Genomic DNA, 19801 nt, shown 5'->3' with positions numbered 1-19801 from the left:
GGGCCCTTACAGGGAACTGAACTGGCTGGTACCTTGATGTGGGACTTCCCAGGCTTCAGAACTATGAGAGATAAATGATCATTGATTAAGCCATCAAGTCTCTGATACTTTGTTATAGCAGCCTGAGCTGCTTAACAGAGCTAGTAAAAATGACAGTTAATTAGATAGAGTAAAGAAGAAAAGAAGGTCTTTTAAGGTGAAAAAAGGGGAGGGATTTGGAGTAACAAGTATGAAGGTCACAAGGACAAGAACTAAGAGGGGTGGAAATGGGAGGGAGGTGGGGAGCATGGGGCGGGGAGGGGCTGGGATGGGAGAAATATACAAAGAACTGTACTTGAGAAATAACTGAATAAAATTTAAAAAATAAAACAAGTTTTCATAAATTATATGGGGCCTTTGACAACACTCTAATAGAAATGTTATTTATAAAGATCTAAAAATAAAAAGTAAAAAATAAAGGCTTTTTGAAAGAGACATTAGGGGACTTTATGAGGCCTGTTTTTTTTCTCACTCTTTCCAAGGGCTCATTAGGGAGTGGTTGGTTATAGCAAAGTGGGCAGTAGAAGGATAGAAATTAAACCATAATGGGAAATCATGTTTCTAACCAATTTTTACTTCTCCTCATGAAGAAATGTAAACATAAATATAATTATTAATAGAAGAAAAAGAATTTACCAACCCACTAAGTAGAACATTCTATATATTTGCATGTTTTCTTTCTCATCTGGCACCCTCTTCCATCCACCTCTACCAACTAAAATCACAAGTGCATACATGCACACACACATCTTCACCTAGAATCTAACTGAGGTATCTCAGTGTGTAGCTCACATATGCTTGCATTAATACCAATGCAGTCTTGGGAACCATCTTGACCAAGTGACTCAGAGTGATGGCAGGAATAGAAATCTGCAGTTTTGACAAACATTTGAAAGGGTTCCTTTTTATAAACTAATGTGTGACAACTACTCATCAATGCACAGTTATCCTTATGAAAGGTGACATATTCCCATCCCTTGCAGATGAATATTGCCTAGAGCAAGCCAAATATGTACTATTCACCAACCTTTCTCTTGTAATATAAAAAATGTGCTTAGTGCTTAACCCAACAGATATGTCCAGTGCTTACTATGTGGGAATCTGTTTTAGGTATGTGGGATACACCTGTTTTGTGGATCTAGCATGCTGTGTATTCTATACAGAGCTCCTTTGCTCTTCCATATCTTACCTATCTTGGTAGAAAAACTTAATTGGTAGAGAGCAGGGCCCATGGAACACAACATCAATAGACACAGGATGAAGCATCACTGAAACCCAGGGGAAGTAAAGCTCTGGTTAAAGGCCCAAAGCAGTGGGGTGCAGTCCTGGCTCTGCCATGGACCAGCTGGGAGCCCTGTCTGTCACTTAACATCATAATTACAGTGTCCCATCTGTCTATTAAATATATAGATAGATAGATAGATAGATAGATAGATAGATATCTTTCCTACTCCAAAGTGGGCCTGTGGGGCTCAAATATAAAAATAGAGGTGATTCTTTTAAATTTAATTAGATTGACAAAGATTCCCTAGCATTATACAGTGTGTCATTCTGGCCATTACTTATCTCTCAGCTTTCTCTCCTAATATTACTACCTCCACTTTACTGAATATCTGTAGTATATTGCAATGAGCTCAATAAGCAAATAATCTCATTCATTCCATAAAATAGTTATTTGTAGAGTTATTACTTTCTTTATTTTATAGACATGGAGTTCAAGTCTGAGAGCTGAAGCAACTCACCCAAGTAAGTGCATGGTTCATGGGGACTTGAAGCCAGTTCAGTTTTGCCCACAGACACATTCTCTTCCCCAATTTTACAGTCTCTGTTTTCAAATTCTATAAATCTACAAAAATGATCTCTCAGTACTCAATGTGGGAAATTTGACATTGTAGTGCTTTTACATTTATATGTTAGCTCATTTTTTAAAATTTACAAATAGTAAAAGAACTGATACTTCATTTAGGAGATAAATGTACAGGTCGAGAGACAGATTTTTCCCTCCCAATTCAACCTAATTTCTTGTTATCACTCAAACAAATTGACCCTATTCTCTTCATTAGGTAACAGTTTAAGTCTGTTTAAACAGTTTCTGGCTTAAATCTTATATGCCTTAAATATCCATGAATTAGGTTTGAGCCTTCTTGTAATTCAAGTTGTTACATAAAATAGTCAATAAAATTCATAGCACACCTAGGTTGGTTGTAGTTAGCAGAATGGATTGGCCACCTGTGACAAAGGAAATAGAAATAATGAATTCAATCGCTAGCTGAGAAGGTAGTTGAGAATAATGTTAGCAACCAGCCTGGCGGCTGAGGAAAGGGTCAGGGTGCAGAGTCAGAACTGCAGATAAGTGGCAAAGACTGGCACTCAAGCTTCTGAATTCACAACTAACATTCATCTATAAGAAAGTATAACTTTCTAGTCTCAAATAGATGTCTTCCAGTACTGGAAATAAAGGGAAAGTTTTCATATACACAAATATATAGGGGTAGTCCCAATAGTTCTCTCTTGAAGTTTACCTTGCTTGTGGGGAGTGTGTAACAACTTATGCTCAATGAATATTATGTCCAATTTAGACTTAAGTCTTTCCTAATATTAAATATAGGGTGCTTGAGACTGAAGGTTTCAGAGCAATGTTTATCTAAGTGTAAAGTGCTTGCAAATCACTTGACAGCCTTGTTATATATTGCAGGTTCTGATTCGGTGGACCTGGGATGGGGCTTGAAATTATGCATTTCTAACCAACTTCTAGCAAGATTTTAGAGAAGACTATGCAAAAGGTATGGAGGACAAAAGGGGAAACAAAGTAGCAGATATCAAGAAGCCATGAGATCTGGTCTCTAAAGCATCCTTTGTTTCTCCAGAAGGGTCTCTTCTTCCTTGCTCAAGACCTAAGAAACACCAATGGAGCAAATATTGTACTTCAGAAGACATCTAATCATCTTCAGTTTTTGTCATTTAATTTCAAGAAAGCAAGTCCCTGACCTCCCACCTATGTCTACAATTTCTGGTACATGAATTATTCTTCCCAGAATGATCCCAAAGGTCAATGGATGACCAGGCCGCCCCATAATATACTCAAAACCCAACCAAAGGGAAAACAAGATTGAAGGTTAAATCTTGGGGTGCTTGAATCTGTATATTTTAGGTTCAAGATAAAACACTGGTGCCAAAAATCAAAGGTAGAATCAATGCCAACAAGAAGTATTCTAGATGTAACAAATGTGGGTGATTTAATCAGCAATTTCTTCATCCCTACCTGTGTCAGAGGAAATTATTTTGATGAGAAACCAAGTTAACAAAAACAGAAGGTCAGAGTGAGCAGAGGTGTTCTGGTAGAAGTGTAGCAGGCATTGGCCTATCTTAGTCCCATTCTGGGGTTGACATGCAGCACTCTCCTGGAGAACTTGTGGCACATCCATCATCTGCCACTCAATCTGTGTGGAACAAATGCCACTGGTGCTCCTTCTCCTTCAGGAATGCTTGTGTGACTAGATATGGCTAGCCAACAGAAGTCACATTCTTGGTGATAGCCATTAATTCTCTCACCAGGACAGAACCATATATAGCTTAGTTTTGAACTTCATTAAAAGTATTGGAAGAGACAAGAATACTTTCTCCTGTTTGACACACTATTAGGCTGTGATCTTGGTAGCCATGTGATATCCCTGTCAGACTGTAATTCACTTGCCTTCTCCTCCCAGAGTATTCCTGGTGGCTGAGGTTTTCTTCCCTTAAACTCAGTTCCTCACACAGGGTCAATTCACAATTAAGGGATATTCAGTGAGTGAATAAATGACTCAGGTCATTTTCAAAGAAACATCTGAGATCTGTGTATACTTTGGGAAATACAGAAAACAAATTACAAAGTCTGCAAGTCTTCTACAGAAACATGAACTAAGAGGTCCACTGTCACTACTTGACTGGTAACAGTTCCTTCCCTGATTATATCACACTGCTTTTGCCTTCCTCCAACATATTATCCACAGCGTAGACAGAATATTAGTTAGCCATGGATCATATTGTAAACTAATATGATCCATGAGTGATCATACTGCACATGGAAAATCCTTTTTTACAGCTGTCCGTGTGTCTGAGAACTCTTAAGTGATCACTTGCCACTGCCATTGGGAACTGGAAGAATCTGGTCTCATCCTACATTGCTCCTCCAGCTGCTGCCATTTTATGAGCTCCATTGGTTCAAGGCGTTCACATAGTCTGCTCCCTCTCTGAGTCTACCCTTCTACAAAAAAAAAGTAGAAAGGTAGACCTTTCATGGTTATTTCTTCCTATATGTCACACTTTGCCTTAAATGTCACTATTTCAAAGAAGCCTTTCTTGGTCTTTTAGCTGAAGTTGAGTGATGGAATTATAAATTCTCACTGCACTAAATACTTCCTTTTAGCATAGTAATTAAAATTACTGTTGTGTCATTATTTGCTTAATTATTTTATTATCTCTGTTGCTAGAACATACAACTTAAAAAGCCAGGCCTATGTCTGTCTTTTTCACCATTTGTTCCTAGCACTAAGCCAAGTTCCCAGCAAAAATTGGACTGATGATGAAGATGATAATGATCAAGTAATGAAGTAATGATCAAGCAGAGAAGTAAGTCTGGTCGTGCCTCACTGTTTCAAAATAATGTACCACAACCAGGATGCCCTTGCAACCATTTCAATTCTTCCAGATTATCTGTGTACTTTGTTCATAAATAGCTGAAAATTATAACCCATTTTAATGTGTTAATGTTTTATTGAAACAAGCAAATAGAATTTTTGGCAATTGTTTGTTTCTAAATTGAACACCTGTCTTGATTGTTGTTACTATATCAACAGCTGCTCTTAGCCTCCATGGAAGAGTGGTATTTCTATAGCTGTGTGACCATTAACAGCTGCTTCATTTGTCAGCTGCAAACATTTGCACATGGGTTTATGAAGTGGTGTTATCTAGTTTTAAAAATCATCATTCAGAAAATGTGCCAAAAAAACTGTACTTGAAAAATAACTAAATAAAATTTTTTAAAAAAAGAAAAAGAAAATGTGCCAAGATCGAATATATTGTTTTATATGTACATTTTCATACCTTTGGCTGTATGTCCAAATGGTACTTGCCTGCTTGAGTTGATTCCAGGAAATAATGTCAGGTTTCTGCCTCCATCTTCCCCACATGCTGGTAAATATATGGCAGGCCTTAAACCACATGACAAAATGGACCTCCTGAATGTTCATGAGAGGGACTGATGTCTCAACAACACTAGGAAGGCTGGTAGAAAATAATTTGTTGTAAAAAGGTAGATTTGTCAAGAAAGGGAGTATCTTTATATAAATAAAGATCAAATATGTGGAGTCAAAATGCAAAAAAGAGATCAACAAAGGATTCAACTACCAAGTAGAAGCTCTGAGGCCAGAGCTTAGGAGACAAAGCACATTTCATGAAAAGCAAAGGAGAAACTTTATGGTTAGCTAATTGCTTCCTAAACTAAGCATTGCTTACATGCTTAGCTTACTCAATCATAGAACTGTTTTGTTGAAGAGTAGGAACCAAATGGACAAAGAGAGAAATGGGCACTTAAATGCAAAGGAGCAGGGAAACTGTGCTTTTATTATAATTATTTTTCTTAAAAGCAAACGGTCTACTTCAGTCAAGTTTTTCCTTGAAGAATCCACAAAGGAGAATACCTGTGGTGGGTATTCTCCCACAAATAATCTGAAGTTAAGTGCTTAAGGTAAACCCACAGACTAGTCCCCAGAGAAATCAGAGACAAAATAGCAGGAACAGAGTTAGGAGGATTCTAATAGGCCTGATAAGATACCCTGAGCCAAGGCAGGATGGAAACAGTATTCAAACAGAGGCTCCAGGAACAAGCCTTTAGGAGACCACAATGAAGGGAATGTGCATGGGAGCAATGTGTGGGAAAGTGTCAAAGCAGATTTAAAAGTAGTAAACCAAGCTAAGCAGTGCAATCTAGTAAGAGAGTATATGCAGTAAGTGAAAGATCATTTTTCAAAGTAACATGACTAAAATTTAACTGTAGTAGGAGAGCCAATAATACTACATTATGCATAAATCCTTCATTAATAATTTTCCTCCATGTGTGCAGGGGAGATGAAGACAAGAATAAAATGTAATGGACAAAGGCAACATGAAGAGTGCAATGTTAGTTCACAAATTGCAAAAGGCATTATAGTTTAAGAAGATAATCAATACTTTATTTAGCAAGTACAGCTGGCCAGTGTTTGGAGATTATACACTGCTTCTGAAAAGAAAGGAAAGATTCAGACTATCAATTGCAGTATTAGATCAAAGCAAAGGTTAGTGGTTGTAGCAATTATATATCATGGCCTCATAAATCACATAATACCTAATCACATAATTGCTAAGTCTCAAGCTTGAAAGGAAACAAGTATTCCCTTAGCACAACTTCTTCAGGGGAGCTTTTGTTTTAAAAGATGCAACAGTGTTTACTTTTCACTTTTATATTGTGTACAAAGCAATGAAAAGGTACACTTGTAGTCAGAACAGAAATACATTCTGGATAGAATGCTTGAGATCTATAGTTCCTGTAATGTCATCTGATGGGTAAATACACCCCTCCTCAGTTTTTCAAAGTTAAAACTGCAGGCATGTCAAGCCCTTTGGCCTTCTGATTACCTTTCTAGAGGGAGCTAGAAAACCTGGGTCCTGAAAAGCTTCTGTTTCCCTCAGGCCAGAGGTGTTTCTGCATCCTCACAGTTGCCAGTGTTTTGGTGGAAGACAGCAATGTAATATGATAGCAGTAGTTTGCTTAAATCTTATGTCCTCAGGATAAACTCTCAAGTTCTCATGTGGCAGTCCAGACCTTTTATTTCTTCTCTCTGCTAGTTTTCCATTCTGCTCCCTGTATATTCACCTTGTAGCCCTGTTGACTTTCATTCATTACACAAGGATACATACTTCTTCTTCCTCCTTGACTACCCTGACCTCTGCTTCTCCTATCCTCACATGGCTCATTTCTACCAACCTTAACATACAGGCTTAAATGACCTGTGCTATAGGAGGTCAATCTTAGCTCACAGACTAGGTGAAGGGACTTCTCACAGTTTATTGAAACTTTTTGCCTTTTTTGATTATTTATTTGCTTTTATGATTACAGGAATGTTTGAACCCAGTTGATACAGCTTAGAACATAAACAAACACATTTCTGTGTGCACTAAACCTAATAAGAGAAAACACTGTGACAGTTACCACAACCAACAGAGAGACATCCACTAAGCTAGGATGAGTCACAATTTTCCTGTAGACATGTAAGGAAAAGTTGAAATCAATATTAAGTCCTGAATTTGAAAACTATTTTTAAAAGGTAACCTGGCTAGAAACAGTGTGGCACAGAAAATTAATTAAATGTTGCATATGTTGAACACATGCAATTTCACCCTCCCCCCGAATTTGGATTGGGGTCATCAAACTAGTTTCACTGAATAGGAATAGCGGAATGATGTGTATTACTTATGGAGCAAAGTGGAGGCCATCATTCCAGATGGCAAGGTTGTCCTATCAACATCCAACTACACTAGGAAACAAACTGTTGCACTGACTTTGAGATTTATAAGCTTGCCTTTTGTGAGTAGTCAGTATTAATTACTTAGAGTAATATACAAATTAGAGGGGACAAGATGGTGGAGTGAATGGAAGCCACACTAACCTCCTCCCAGGACCAATCTGGAGTTACACCTAAATTATGGAAAAACCATCCAGAACAAACTCACTGAAGAATAGTGAAAGAGAAGCCTTATAACCTTGGACAAACAGAAAAACGAGCTTCAGCACTAACTTACGGGTATGGAGTGTAGTGGAGACTTGAAAGGGCTGGCTGGATGCCTACAGGTGTCATGCTGGAGGAATAATTAACACTTCTCAGTGGGCTGGATCCCACTGAGAAGAGTGGGGTCTGAACCCTAAACAAGAATGCCCATCCAAGAGCGCCAGAGACCAAAAAGTACACAAATAACAATTGGCAGGGAAAAGTGGCAGCGTTGCTCTCTACCAGAGAGAGATGATTGAAGGTGCAAAGAGCCCTTTAATGGGACAATGCACAAACTTTCATTTGCTGCTACTTACCTGGGGCTCCAGCAAAGGCAGTGGCAGAGTGTGCTAGAGACACCTGAGGAGAGTCTGGTGATGGAAGCTTTGGGAAGAGAGCTGAGAGAATAGACACCAGGATTCCAGTGCTGAGTCATCACCCATACCGCACCAACCATCCTGTTCAGGCAGATCACTCCTTTCTGATCATCAGCAGCATGAGGGTAAACAACAGCCTCAACCACAAGAGAAACTCTGCCCTGGCTCTGTGTTACTTAAGCCTGACTGCTGAGTGCAAAGTGCCTAAATTAACAACTGAAGGGGACAGCCACAGACAATAAATCCTGGACAGTATCAGAGCAGGCTGCCTAAGGTCAGATGGGGTCAATATCTGACATTACCAAAGGAGAACCCTGAAAGAAAAAACAGAGGTAAATACTAGAGGCTACCAAAATAAAATCCACTGCGGTCTTCTCCATGATTAGTGATATTCTCTTTCATGTATAGCTTTTAAAAATTCATTTATTATCCAACTGTTGTAGACTGCTCTGCCTGGTTCCAGGAATTGTATCTTGACCCTTTGTGGCTAAGGGTGAGGGATGACCTCTGAAATGCGAGCCACAGGAGACAAAGCTTGTCTCTAGTAGCAAACACTGCCTCAGTTTCTTCTCCCTGCCCCCAAAGCTTGGTCAGAAGTCAATGACAGGTAAGACCCCTCATAGTGGGGGACAACTTAAGCCAGACTTGATCACTTGGGAGGCCTTCATGGAAGGACTTGGTGGGCTGCTACAAAGGGCAATGGACTCTCACTCCTGGCTTCGACATAGCCCGAGTGCCCATGTTGTCTGGGAGAAGTGCTTCCTGGCTCTAATCCCCTTAAGCCTGAATACCTGATGGGGAGGGGTGCAGCTCCTTGCCTTGCTAGAGCATGTCCTGGGGGGAAATCTGGCATCACAAAGACTTGCTGATAAACCTGTGAAATCTGCTCTGCTAAGAGTGCTTTCATTCATATGTTAAGGGTTCGAACAAGAAACCCTAAAACTCTGTTCCTGACGGACTCGGACTCACACTAAGCCCAGATTTCTTTGAAATGTTATCTACTGTTTGATCCTTGCCACCCTGTATTCCTGTGTATTAGAACCCAATAAAAGGCCCTGGAGGAGGGGGCTTGAGGCCTTTTTATCCTAGGAGAAACTGGCCGCAGCTGGCCTTTTTTCCTGTGAAACTGGCTACTGCTCACTTCTCCTCCCCAAGAATATCACATCATATCTCAGTAATGATTACTCTCCATCCATGGCACTCGGGGGAACTTGTGAGAAAAGTCACTCCCACATCCAACAAGTGTGCATATTCAGTCACTAGATTTTATGCCATGATTTCTCTCTTTCTTATCCTAGTCTTAATCTCTTTACACCCTAACTAATACTGGTTCAATTGTTCTTGATAGAGAGATTTCAGGGGTGGGGGTGGATATTTTTGCAGATGTGGGTTTGTCCCCTGGGCTTTGTGAGTTTGTTCTGTCAGCACCTGCACAACAGGATACAAGATGTGATAGCAGAGTGACTCTCACTCACCGAGCTGGAGAGAAGGACCCACCAAAGAATGATGCAACAGTAAAAACCCAAGTACTTCCAAAGAGCCAACATAAATGGCATCACAAAAGCATCAACTTCAGGAGATCAAGGAGACTGCACCACTCAATCTCACAGATCGCCTACCATAGAATTTCACACCATACACCCAGAGAGCCAGAAGAGATTAATTTAAGAAGCAGAGGCAAACAAGAAGAGTCTCATAAACAATGGAAATACAAAGAAACAAACCCCAAATGAATGAAAAGGAATAAGCCTCAGAAAGAATGCTAAATGAAATAGAAGCAAGTCAACTATCAGATACAGAGTTCAAAACAATGGTTATAAGAACCTCAGTGAGCTCACTGAGATTTACCAAAACCAAAAGGGAAACTATGAGGAACTTATTGAAAACTATACCGACATGAAAAAGGAAAGAGAAACTATCAACAAGGACCAATAGGAAATGAAGACTACAATTTCTGAATTGAAGGATACAGTAGAAGGAATCAAAAGCAGGCTAGATGAAGCAGAGGATCAAATCAGCAAGCTAGAGGACATGGTAGAAAAAAACTCCCAGAAAGACCAAGAAAAGGAAAAAAGACCCAAAAAGAAAAAAAGAGAGGTTAAGGGAACTACAGGACAACATGAAATGTAATAAAAACCATAAAATAGGGATACCAGAAGGAGGAGAAGAAGAGCAAGAGATAGAAAATCTGTTTGAAAAAGTAATTATGAAAAATTTCCCTGATTTGTTGAGAGAAAGAGTCACACAAATTCAGGAAACACAGAGAGGACCAATTAAGAGCAACCCAAAGAGGCCCACTCCAAGATACAACATAATTAAAATGTAAAAATTCCAAGACAAGGAGAGAATCTTAAAGGCAGTAGGGATAAACAGGAAGTAATATACAAGGGAGCCCAGATAAGGGTAGCAGCTGACTTTTCAATGGAAGTCAGAAGGGAATGGCAAGAAATATACTAAGTAATGAAAAGCAAAGGCCTGCAACCAAGATTACTCTATCCAGCAAGGTTCTCAATTAAAATGGAAGGCAAAATAAGGAGTTTCTCAGAAAAAGAAGGTTGAAAAAATACACCTCCTACAAACCAGCACTGTAAGATATGCTAAAAGTACTGCTTTAAGAAGAGGAAGAAAAAAGTAAGAGGAGGGGAACAGATGTACAAAGAGAGTAAAATGGCAATGAATAAGTACCTATCAATACTAAGCTTAAATATAAATGGATTAAATGCTCCATTCAAAAGACAAGGTAGCTGAATGAATAAGAAAACGTGAACAACTTCCAGCCAAGATGGAGGCTTAGGTAGACATATACTTTGCCTCCTCACAAAACCAAAAGAAGGACAACACCAAATTTAAAGATAAAAAATAACCAGAGCTGCCAGAAAATTTAACTGTATGGAATTCCAACAAGCAAGGAGTTAAAAAGAAAACTCATCCAGAACAGATATGATGAGCAGAGAGGCAGCTAGGGCTGTGGTGGGGAGGACTCCAGACAAGGTGGCAGTCCACAAGCACTGGCAGTCCCATATTTGCACATAGATAAACTGGGAGGAACAACTAGGGAGCTAGGCAGACTGCACAACCCAGAGTTCCAGCACAAGAAAATAAAGCCTGTAGACCTCTGACTGAAAACACTTGTGGGCGTTGAGGTGGCAGGGGAAATTCCCAGTATCACAGGAGAGTTCATTGGAGAGACCCACAAGGTCCTAGAAAATACACAAAACCACCTACTTGGGAAACATCACCAGAAGGGGCCAATTTGACTGTTAGTAGCAGGGAAAGTGACTAAAAGTGTCCGAGAGCTGAGCAAGCACCATTGCCTGCTCTCAGACCGCTCTCCCACATACATCACCACAATGCAGCAAATGTGGGTTTGCCTGGCCCTGGCAAATACCTAAGGCTCCACCTTTACATTGTAACAGGCACTCCAAGACAAAGAAATATGACCCAAATTAAAGAGCAAATCAAAATTCCAAAAATAGAACTAAGGGATAAAGAGTTAGCCAACCTATCAGATGCTGAGTTCAAAACACTGGTAATCAGTATGCTCACAGAAATGGCTGAGTATGGTCACAAAATAGAGGAGAAAGTGAAGGCCATGAAAAGTGCAATAAAGGGAAGTATAGCAGGAACCAAGAGTGAAGGGAAGAAAACCAGGACTCAAATCAATGGTTTGAACCAAAAGGAAGAAATAAACATTCAGCCAGAGCAGAAAGAAGATACAAGAATTCAAAAATATAAGGAGAGGATTAGGAAGCTCTGGGACAACTTTAAATGTTCCAACATCTAAGTCATAGGGGTGCCAGAATGAGAAGCAGAAGACCAAAACACTGAAAATTTATTTGAACAAATAATGAAGTAGAACATCCCAAATCTGGCAAAAGAAACAGACTTCCACATAGTCCAGAAAGCTCAGAGAGTCCCAAAGAAGTTGTACCCAAGGAGGAAACACTAAGGCACATCAATTACATTACCCAAGATTAAAAATAAGGAGAGAACCATAAAAGCTGCAAGAGAAAATGAGAGAGATACTTACAAAGAAGTTCCCATAAGACTATCAGCTGGTTTCTCAGGAAAAGAAAAAAAAAAACTTACACTGTCCAGAGGGGAGAGGGGAGGGAATTTCAGGGGAAAGGGGGAAGGATTTACAGGAACTAGTATAAAGGACACATGGACAAAAACTAAGGGGGTGGAAATGGTAGGGAGGTGGAGAGCACTGGGGGGGATGTGGGCTGGGATGGGAGTAAAGGACAGAAAACTATACCTGAACAACAATTAAATGAATTTTTAAAAAGATCAATATTATGCTTTTAAGTACAGCATAATGGAAATAAACACATTTAAATATAAAAAATGTATAGTTTCTCTCTAAAAAGCCCATTCAGCATTTTAAAATATAAAGGTGAAAAGTAATAAGTGTTCCTTTTAGCAATTTAGAACAATGAATATAAGTTAGAAAAGAAAGAAGCATTTAGAATTCTATCAACCAGAATATATGTGTGTGTGTGTGCAAACAGAAGTATGTACACATATACATATGGTCTTATATAATTATGTAATTTATAGATATATATTTTATTACATAGCTATTATATATGATATATATCTAAGTAGAGTTTCCCAAGACATACCTCTAGATAAAAGTTGTACACTATAATACACAAGTATCTTTAACAATCAATAATTATACTGAGCGTAGTAGCCTGGAACACAAGAGGTAGTGTTGTAGCATGCAAAGAGCAAGATATAGTGAACACGCCTGGTTCAAAGTCTGAATTAAATTTCTCATTAGCTCTTTAATCTTTATGACCCTCAGTTTCTGTATTTTTGGAATGGTGATGATATATTCACCTCACAGGACATCAGTGAAGTTTAAAGAAAATAAAATACTTGAGTGCCTGGCACTTGCTGAAAAAAAAATGCATAGATTTTATTTCCTTTTATTTTATTTTTAAGACCAAACCAATTCCTTATGCTTCAAGCATTATACCCTTATTTTAACATTATGGAGACTGATGATAAGTTTGTATACGCAAACTTATAGGGAACCATTCCATGTGGCAGTGGTGAATGCAGCCCAGCCCCTGATTTGGAAAACTGGTGGGGAGCGAGTTGGCACATATGAACCGAGCCCATGGATTGGTTTTCTGGTGGGGAATCAGGCCTGCATTGTACCTAGGCTGCTCTGAGGCTTGCTCTTTGCTAAAAGTCCCTCACCCTGAATTGAGACAGCAAATGTTTACTGCATATCTTTAAAGTAACTTCCTAAAACCTGTGCTAAACCTCCCAAGTATGGAGTGTAACCAGTTCAACCACTTTTCCCCTTGCATTTGCAAATATCCTTTTCTTTGAAGTAATTATCTACATCCTTTCCTCTGTTATCTGTAAAAGGTAACCACCTACAGCAAACCTGTGCATAGTAAATGAGAACCATCCTCGATTTAATGAACCCAGAAAAGCAATAAAAGCTTGTCCAGGCAAGGGTTGGGGCCCTCTCTCACTTAGAGAGCAGCTGTGCCATCCCTTTTCTCCACAGGACTTCTACAGTCCGTGTGAATTTGTTTATTGCAGCCACAACACAGGGACCCCACTGGCCACAGACTGAATCACAAACTGATAGTATTTTTTAAAAGATTTTATTGATTTATCTTTAGAAGGGAAGGGAAGGAGAGAGGGAGAGAAATATCAATGTATGGTTGCCTCTCGTGTGTCCCCCACTGGGAACTAGCCTGCAACCTGGACATGTGCCCTGACTGGGAATCGAACCGCGATCCTTTAGTTCACAGGCCCGCGCTCAACCCACTGAGCCATGCCAGCCAGTGCTGATACTGTTTTTTATGCTGTTTACATGTAGGTCTTTAAATGGTCATAAATGTAAGCACTATAAAACCAATTTTATACCCATTAAGACAAGTGAAAACTTGCTATTCTTTCCCTCTAGTTTGTTGTTAGCAACAGTTCAGTTACCAACTTCATTTAAAACAATCTTTAATGAAGCAATTTAGAAAATGTTAACTTTGGATCCCTGGCAAAAATCAAAGGTGTCCATATTAGTGAAATAGTCTTCAGGAGGTGCAAAAGAAAAAAAGAACTATGTTTTATACCAGAAATATTTAAAGACTGAAACAGCACAGCAGAAGAGTTAAAATATAACACTGAGTGCAGTTTTGGTAAGAATACATTGTCCTTGGATCGTTAGGCACAAAATCAACCTGATCGTACCGTGCAGACTCAATGAATTAGTAATGGTAATTATTATTATTAATGGGAAAAAAGAAACTGAATCATAAATCTTAAATCTATGGTTAGATGGAGGAGCTTAATGCCATCTCTGTTTAACCTCTCATCAAGTGCAGAATTTTCTTCTGCTGAATTTATGGCTAATATTCATTCATTCATTCATCAATCCAAATGATTATTTGTTGAGTGCCTCCTATTTCCTAGGTCCTATTCTGGGTTTTGATGACACACTATTAAACTATAGACAAAAACTTGTGAAGATGGGCAGGATATGTGGAGGTGAAAATAAATAATTTTAGAGAGTGATAAAATGAAAACCAGAAAATATGGCAGAAGGAATGGTTAGAGAATAATTTTGGAGAGGAAGATTAGGGAAGGTATTTTAGTTAAAATAGCAAGGATCTGAGAGTTCTATTTTTTTCATTACATGAAGCACCTTGAATAACATCAACTCAAAAGCAAAATATTTTTCAGAATATATTGGTCATCCATTAGAACAAGATAAAAACACTAGCCCTAGCAAGCAAACATTTAATTTAAAATAAGGAAAATAAAATATTTCCACTTATATAAAAGATAAAATCTCTATGTCAGCAGGCCTCATGTTTGAGTGGTACAATTCCCAGGGCTGAAGAGAGATCCCAGTATACCAAGTTGTCCATAAAAATTTGTTGACTAGTTGATTGGTTTGATTTAAAGTGAGTGTATGACTAATTATCTGAACATGGAAAGTGAATGGGGAATATTTCCAAAGATATTTTGTGTATATTTCAGTAACTGGTACTCAGTTTGTTTTTATTTTATTTTTTTTAGCAATTTGGCTTAATTATATAAATTTTCAACTTTATTAGAATCAAGATTTTCATCACTATTTTAGTATTCAAATTCACTCTAAATTTAAAAAAATTCTATTTATGAACACTAAACCAAAATAGATGTGACTTTTTGTTGATTATTTGGCTTAAAAACAAAATATTTATATCTAAATTAGTATTTCCTCAGCTATGGAAATAAAACCAACCTCAATAGTCACATGCATAGGAATAATACATAAAGTTGAATGGGGAAATTCTTAGGTTATTTGTAAACTGATGACAAACCAAGAGTCTAAGATATTTACATCTGAAGACCCAGGCTTTTGTTATGGTAATTAAACCTGTAGCTACTCTTGCTGCTCATTTTGGATATAGCTAAAATAGTCCCGATATATATAATTGATAAGGATTTTTCTTTGTTTTTAATACAGATACAATCTGATTCATGCTTCTTTAAAAACACAGTAAATCAGTGAGACAGTCATAATTATTATAAATTGAAGGAGCAATACAGAGAATCAAGAAGCAAGAGAGGGCTTAGAAAGATGTCTTCTTAAGTGTCCAACCCTGAAAGGCTGAGAGTCATTTGTCACCATTAATTTATGCTCTTAGCATGCAGTATACAGCCTCAGTTCTGGTATTACACATTGCTTATAGGCCATGTGCTGTCAGATGATTAAAACCATGAACCCAATGTCCTCATCTATATAATAGGGATGATGAGACTACCTACCTCATAGAACGTTGCAAAGTTTCTAAAATGGTTAGCACGGTGCCACAAACATGTAAGCACCAGTTATACCTGATAATGTTGAATGTTTATTTCTATCAAAACAACACCTTTGATCCCTTGTGGGTAGGAACCAGACACTGGCTGATTTTCTGGTGAGTGTTTTTGTGAATGACAGAGGAAGCAGCTGTCCCTCAGGGCCAACCCTGTACATCTATATGATGGCTAGCCTAGAGACTGGCCAGGAGGGGAGAAAAACTAATTGATCCCTCTGAGCATTCAACTCAGGAACTGAACTTAGGACCCTGATTTAATTACACATTACCCTTTATTCCACTCAGCTAACAAGGTATTTTACAAATCTGGAGCTTCACATGACTTATTCAGCCTGCCTGCTAGGAAGGGAGGGCACAGCCCTTAGCTAGAGGTGTTCTGTCAGGAGGAGCACAAACTGGAGGAGAGGGGACAGGTCTGCTGAGAGGAGAAATGGTGTAAATTCTGGGGACTTTCTAGCAACATATTTGTCTGTGGACCAGCAACACAGGTGTCACTGAGGGCTTCGTGGAAATGTGGGAACTCAAGTCCAAGCCCCGCTCTACAGAATCTGAATCTTCCTTAACAAATCCACAAGGGATTCACATGCACACTGAATTTGGAGGCACTGCTCCAAAAGATTTTTCTAACTTTGCTGCACATTTGAACTGTCAGAATACTTTTAAAATTTCTAAATGTCCAGGCCATCTCCAGACCAATTAAAGCAGAATATCTAAAGTTGGACCTAGACATCTGCAACTTCTGCAGCCTTCCAAATACTTTGAGACCCACTGCTCCAAAATGTAACTGTAAGGATGGCACAGCTGCTTCTAAGGCTGGTTTTTGCTGGCAGATTCAGTAGGCCAGGCCTGAGAAGGCCTGAGTCTGGGGGTAATGAGAGGTGCTACCACCCGTGTGAAGGCCTTTGTAAGCTGGAGCCAGACAGACTCAAACTGAATCCCAGACCACCAATTAGCACCTGGATGGCCTCAGGAAAGTTATTTAATTTCCCTTGCTTTGGTTTTCTCATAGGTAAGATAATACCTAGTTTGGAGTGTTGTGATCAAAATAAAAAGCAATGCATTTAAAGTAGCTGTCACATGGTGGGAAATAAATAAATAAAAAGAATTGATTACATAAATATATTATTTATTACAATATTTTTCATTGTTCCACATTAAAGATGTCCAAATGACTAAACTCCCTGCATTTAATGATGTTCTGGACAAAGTGTGAACATTTCAGTTTTAAAAAGTGATATTTTCTCTATGAATAAATGAAAGACAAAGTCCAAAGCTGTGGGTGACAGGAAAGCCAGTGTATAAAAAGCTGACCAGTAATTTTAAATGACTATATGATCTAGTCTCCTACTGCTTAATATATATATATATATTGCATACTGAATAGATAATTTCACCTAAGATAACCATGAAAAGAGACATCCTATAGCCAGGTATTACCAGGATTGCCAGGAAAAATTGAAACTACCTAAGTGGCTACAGTTCCTTACACTAGTGAACTGAGTAACTATTGTGAAACTGCTCTCTTCCAGTTTAACAGAAGAGTTCAGATAATAATGATCAATCAAGAGAAAACTACCTCTAATTTCACTAACTGAAACAAATTATTGTCCTAGAAGAAAACACAAAACATCCACACCATGGAATGTATAGCCACACTTCAACCACTAACCTGTTATAAAATAGTAAACTATACTAAAAAGTTGCTCTGTATCTTCTAATCGCTTTTTAAAATATTTTCACTGATTTTTTAGTGAGAAAGAGAGAGAGAGAGAAACAGACAGAGAGAGAGATTGCACCTGACCAGAAGTCAAACCCACACCCTTGATGTATGGAAATGATGCTCTGACCATTTGTGCTACCTGACCAAGGCCTGTGTATTCTAATTTCTTAAGAACATAGAATGTTCCCAACTCTCTGCTAAGAATTAGGGCTAAAAAATGTAAGCTAATTACAGTTGTTGTCCACAAGGCATTTATAGTCTAATAGAGAAACCAGGTAAGTCAAAGCAATTTCAAAAGCAGAGAAAATTTTAAAATAGTTAATAAGTAACTGCCTGTCAGGGTTCTGGCATCGTATTATGAGAACAAGTTTCAAGATGGGTCACGGAGGCCCCCAGTGTATCTTTTAAATGCAAGGTTAAACAATACTGTATTCCTGGAGAGGAAGCAAGATGACCACAAAATTATGGGGGCTACTGGGACATCTTGGGAATTTTATCAATGGGCCAGAAAATATTTTGGTTGAGCTATATTGGTGCTTCCTAGGCTTGAATAGAGGTTAAGTACAGGTACTGGGCTAGCCTACAGGAAAAGGCCCTTTTCCATTCTCAGTGGATGAGGCAAAGCTTCCTAACAAAAATTAATATTGCCAAGCCAGAAACAGTATTCTGTTTTCTTCTGAATTTATTTCACTTAGCAATCTGAAGAAGTTATATCTGATGTGTGTGATTGCAGCCCACAGGCCTACTGGCTTATGAGAGTGCACTGCTCACAATCCACTCTGGGCTCCAAAGGCACAGATCTTTCCAGGATCTCAGGCACCTCACTCCTCAGCCTGAAGTGATGAATCCTACAATTTCTTTTACTTAATGTCTCAATAGCATCACACTCATCTGCTCCTACATTCGAGACACATTGCCATATAATAATAAGGCCTGGCTGCTTGTAAGAAGCATTCAGAGAAAATGCTCTCCAGCAAATATTAGAACAAGCAAGCAGGTGATAGCTAAAATCTACCTCTCAACCAATGCCAATCCAGACTCCTTCAGGTCATTGGGGGGAAAAATCATTGCTCTTGCCTGGGCCAAGCCAATTCTGAGCACTCAGCACAAGGAGAGTTGAGGCTCTAGAACCATCCTGGGAATGGTTTTCACCATGGGTGGGGGCAAAACAGGTGAGAGGAGGAGGAGCTCTGTAAATCTAATTGGCAGGCCTGGTTAGAGCCCTTGCTTTCACCTAGCACATGCATGGGTGAGTCATCTATCATCCTCTAAGCTTCCTTCTATTTGATCTGAAAAACAAAAGATGGTAATGAGATGTTGTCTATCTTAGAAGGAACTGTTTTGACTCTAGAGAATCACTTTCAGGTCTCAATCTCTGGCCCTCCACATGCTATACTAATTAGAAAAATTGCCCTGTCAGGTCTTAGCTTTCTGGCCTGTGAAACTGGAAAACATTTTCTGTAAGGATTAAAACTTTGATCAATATTCACGTGCACCAGTGATGGGCTGGGCATCTTTGTGTGTTTTGGTGGTGCTCCTGACAATGCAAAAATGAGTAAGTAAGTACGTAAGTACGTGAATAAATAAATAAATAAATAAATACACACACCAATAAGATGGTGCTTGTTCTGAAGGAGCTTATGACCATTCGGAGGCATGTTCCAATGATACACAGGAATAAACAGAAATTTTCAACAGGTGATAAATTCAAAAGAAGTGCCCAATTAATAAATACTCTGGAGCATTCCGAAGCTGTAAGAGAAGGCTGGCTGTGATGCTGTGTTGCATGCACTAACCATCACAGAAAATTACAATGGTGAAAGAAGAATCACTCCAGGTTGCTACATCACTTATGCTAAAAACACCTGGCCATAGCCAGTTGAGTACAGGACTCTTATTAGTCATCATTTCTAAATTTCAGAATCTACTAATTATTCCCAATTTAGAAGAATGCTGAGGCTAACAGTAGCTAATTATTAGAATCAAGATACTCAGCTAGGTCCTGATTTTCAAACGTTTTGTTTTGACACCAATGATGTATTTTGC

The 19801-nt window shown here is 38.7% G+C and overlaps 1 protein-coding gene across 2 annotated transcripts in view; it reads right to left on the bottom strand.

The window, feature by feature from the left end:
• CNTNAP5 (contactin associated protein family member 5) overlaps positions 1-19801 on the bottom strand; it is a 1122001-nt gene that overhangs the window by 697747 nt on the left and 404453 nt on the right. The window lies entirely within an intron of this gene.

Source organism: Artibeus jamaicensis, unplaced genomic scaffold (assembly GCF_021234435.1).
Source record: "Artibeus jamaicensis isolate MK-2021 breed Jamaican fruit bat unplaced genomic scaffold, CSHL_Jam_final contig_61, whole genome shotgun sequence".
Taxonomy (NCBI): domain Eukaryota; kingdom Metazoa; phylum Chordata; class Mammalia; order Chiroptera; family Phyllostomidae; genus Artibeus; species Artibeus jamaicensis.
The sequence above is the reverse complement of the archived record's forward strand: the minus strand, read 5'-3'. Positions and strand labels throughout refer to the sequence as shown.